This window comes from Mytilus edulis, chromosome 7 (genome assembly GCF_963676685.1).
Source record: "Mytilus edulis chromosome 7, xbMytEdul2.2, whole genome shotgun sequence".
NCBI lineage: Eukaryota > Metazoa > Mollusca > Bivalvia > Mytilida > Mytilidae > Mytilus > Mytilus edulis.
In genome coordinates this window covers 63,283,009-63,287,572 of record NC_092350.1, presented here as the reverse complement: position 1 = coordinate 63,287,572, position 4,564 = coordinate 63,283,009, and positions in this window count along the sequence as shown.

Here is a 4,564-nt window from a genome sequence, read left to right as displayed (position 1 = left end):
TACTTTTAAAAAAGAAATTAAAAAATTACAATCATAAGAATTTAGTCAAATGAAAAAGACCTAGATAACTAGAATTTCATCTTCTATGAGGATGTGGATGGAGATTACAGAATAGAGAGTAATGGGCTCAAAAATAAAGAATAGAAAAGAAAAGAGACAATTTAAGAATAGAGAATAGTGGGCTTCTAGAATATAAAGAATAGAGAATAACGTGCAAAATTTAAATAGAATAATGAAAACATGGCGTAAATAATATTAAGAATTAAAGAACACCCACCTCCCTCCTTTTCTAGACCCTCTTTTATCCTATGACTCTTAAAATGAAGAAGTGCCGTAATTCATAGGAACAAATAGATTTGGAATATATCATTTTATTAGAAATGAAATTGATATCTGTTCGTTATTTTGTGAATCACAGAGTTAAGTTTACAAGTGCATTTTAAGAATAACGGACAAAAATTAACGGACATGAAATTACATGACAAAAAGACACGATTTACAATAAAAGTTACGTACATATTAAGTTTGATTATCATTATTTACAAAAAAAAACAAGATTTATATTTGGGTAGTTCATTTTATGACTTTCATTTAACAACAATTTAGTTCTAGGCTTAGGTTATTTTTTACTTTTTATTCATGGTATTCATCCGCTTGCGTTGTTGTATGTCTCCTCTCTGCTCTGACGTCTTGGGTAGCATTTTTCATTTATGGACTTTTGTATTTGTGTTGTAAACGTTTAAACTTAATTGTTTGTGTAAATGGTTACTGAAACTTGGTTGATAAAAACGAAGCACTCAGACTGTCTGCTAAGAGTGTATCTAGTAGCAATCTTAGAAGGATTGACATCCCTTAAACTCATGTTGCGCTTGCAACCCTTAGAGTACTCTTTATCCTTCTCGGAACGCTCGGTTAATTTTCATTTGATCTACTGGAATTCTCATAGCATATGATGTGTGTCAACATTCTTTTTTTACTGAAAACTTTGCAAAAAAGTGTAAGAGCAGTCAGGGGCATCCCAATATTTATCTTAGTTGATGAAAAATAGCAACTGCATTTTTTTTCGAGCGCATAACTGTTGTCCTTACAAACTAGACCCTAAGTTCACCAAACTTAACAAGTTGATGCATCACAGGAAAGCAGTATTTTACAGACCCCCCCCCCCCTAAAAAAAACAAAAAAAAAACAAATAAAAAAACACACAAGAAATTACAAAGAAAAACACTATATAAAAGTGATGATTTCGCCTTTTAATTGTCAACTTTCGATTTCTCATCAGTAACATACCCTCTGTTGCCTCGTATGGCGTTTACATATATCATTGCGTTTTCGCATAATATGACTTCGTAAACAGTGGTGTGCTCGTGAACGGAGGAGTTGTATGTAAAAAAAAAAGATGTTGTATGATAACCAATGGGACGAATACTTTTATCCACCAGGTACCAAAGGAATTGATATTAACCCTTACCATGCTGAATTGTTTTCAGAAAATGTATAATTTTTGTTTATTTGCAAAAATATGCAAATTATATGCAAATGAGCTTAGCCCTGTTGCTGTAGCATCTGGATGCCTTTCTGACCCGTTCTGACCCATAATAAGATGAAAAAACATCCAAATTTGAGCTAAAACTGGACAAAAATTGGTTTCTACTACCAAGGGCCTTAACAAACTTAAAAAAATAAAATATTTTTTTAAGCGTTTTTGAACTTATCCTTGTATCTGGATGCCTTTCTGACCCGTTCTGACCCATAATAAGATGAAAAAACATCCAAATTTGAGCTAAAACTGGACAAAAATTGGTTTCTACTACCAAGGGCCTTAACAAACTTAAAAAAAAATAAAATATTTTTTTAAGCGTTTTTGAACTTATCCTTTTATCTGGATGCCTTTCTGACCCGTTCTGACCCATAATAAGATGAAAAAACATCCAAATTTGAGCTAAAACTGGACAAAAATTGGTTTCTACTACCAAGGGCCTTAACAAACTTAAAAAAATAAAATATTTTTTTAAGCGCGTTTTTGAACTTATCCTTGTATCTGAATGCCTTTCTGACCCGTTCTGACCCATAATAAGATGAAAAAAACATCCAAATTTGAGCTAAAACTGGACAAAAATTGGTTTCTACTACCAAGGGCCTTGACCCTTACCATGCTGAATTGTTTTCAGAAAATGTTTAATTTTCGTTTATTTGCAAAAATATGCAAATTATATGCAAATGAGCTTAGCCCTGTTGCTGTAGCATATTGATTCCGTTAAATCTAATATAGGTGATCACGGGGTGGGGTGGTCGGGGTGAGGAGATGGGGGTGGGTGGTCGGGAATTTGCCCCAAAGTGGGTCATCAGGTGCAAAAAGCGTCAATTTTGCTGATTTTTCGTTCTTTCTCTTGACCAAGAAGACCCAGGGATGCTGGTAAAGGTATCCAGATGTAGCCTGCATGTAGAGTGGACCCTAGTTAACGAATTGACCCCAGCAGTTGTTAGGTCAGAGTGAATCTGATCTTGGTTCAGCAGTCTACAGAAGGTCATTTGGACCAAAAATACTGAATTTCACGATTTTTGCCGATTTTTGACTTCAAATGGACCCAAAACCGGAAGTAGTTGTTTCCTATGCGTATTTCAATAATAATAACGATCAGTAGTTATATGGCCGTGGGTTTGCACTATTTTTGCAAGTGTTATGCCTCTGAACTTCCTGTGTAAGATACAGATGTGAAGCCCACCCCTCCAGAAAACCGAGTTTTAGCCAATTTCAATTTTCCAAGTCCGTATTTGTGCTCAAAATGCTACTTATACATGAGAAACGTGAATATGGATAGCCTTAGGTTGACGGAACATCCATAACTTTTAAAATAAGTATCATAAATTGGACTTCTAAAAGTATGGAACGCCATTGGAGCCAAATAACGGTTAATTTGGTACGCCCGTCATATGACGGTCACCGCATGGTAAGGGTTAAGAGCTTCAAAGATAAGCATGATGCGAGTTAAAGATTGTAAAATCAGATATGTGCCTTGATATATATATAGACACAGAGGCTTGTCACTTTTTTTGTTTTATCTTTTTATTGGAAAATATTCTTTAATGTTTCAACTTATTTAGAGTTTTAAACACTTATCAATGCGATTTAACATAACAATAGTTTATGTATTTTGCCCCTCTTTCCTTTATTTCCCGCCTGTGTGGAAAGCAAGTACAATGATACATGTTTCCGACTCGGCTGTTAAAGGACGAATGATACATGTAGTTATTTTAAGACTTTGCGTAAAAAATGTCTAAGAAAGAAGTGCAAAATATTCCATTGTTCAGACATGAATCATATATATTTCCGCTAAAACTATATGTCTAGACTTCGTCTTGATGTACAGGTTACAATTGCCTTATATCTTTTAAAGATATGTTTTCCATGGTTTTTTTGTAAGATAGGTTTTGTACCTTCTGTTTGAGTAAGTTACATGTACTTGTATTGTGACTGCATATCATTTGTTTTTGTGTTGTGTGTATAGTTTATGTTGTGTAGACCTGTAAGTTTTTGAGATGCTGATCCAAGCCTTAAAAATATTTTTACATACTTTTCTTTTGTTTGAAATTTGCCAGACAGAGTCAAAAGATTGAAGAGTAATTGTAATATGTATTTGTCGTTTACAAATTTTCTTGAATTATGTTAAAACAAAATGACTTCGTCACATCAATTCTTGTTTCAATGTTATTTCAATTAAAACGTGTGCAAAGTATATGTTAAATGTAATTATTGCAGAAAAAAAAAGAAAAAAAAACTTATTTGATCATTGGATAGAAAAAAAACGATTCCTGTCAAAGTACATATTATGAAAACTGTAAAAATTTAGGATGGAATAGGCGATTAATGAGATTTGCGTATTTAAAAACGACACATTCAATCAAATGACAACAGGAGCATTGTTTTAAGACAATGTAAAATTTTATTTTAAAATCATAAAGAAATGATAATTATGTGTGCCTTATTATATTGATGGATATTGATACTAGCGGTGGTCTTCTATTGATCTTTTCGGACCAGATCTTTATGTAAAAGGTGATAATTGTCACATTTAACTGCTGATAAACTCCGTTGATCGGAGGAAGGGTCACATCTCGTCGATGGAATAATATTATCTATCGATTTTGTTTGATTTCATTGGTAAATTGTGTGTCAATTATGACACGTGACTCACTGGTTCTTTGTTTGTAATGTTTAACTTTCATTCTCACACACAAGAAAGTTTTTGCAGAGAGCGCTTCATGAAGCACACGGAGTTCAACATCTCGTGACTGGACTCAACGGATAAGGAAAACAAATATTACAAAACTGAAATATTCGTCAATAGATTAAACGTTTAAATATGTGAAAACTAGCCGATTCTTAAAAAAACATTCTCTCAAGATGTGTTTTGTGTCAAATATTATGTGACGACTAATCTACCGATGAAGGAATATTTCTATTTCAGAAACTTGGACTTTTTTTTTTTAAAAACTTGACAAATCGATCGATAACCTTCCGAATGCTACCGATTAAAATTTGATACTGAAGCCGCGTATCTAGTAT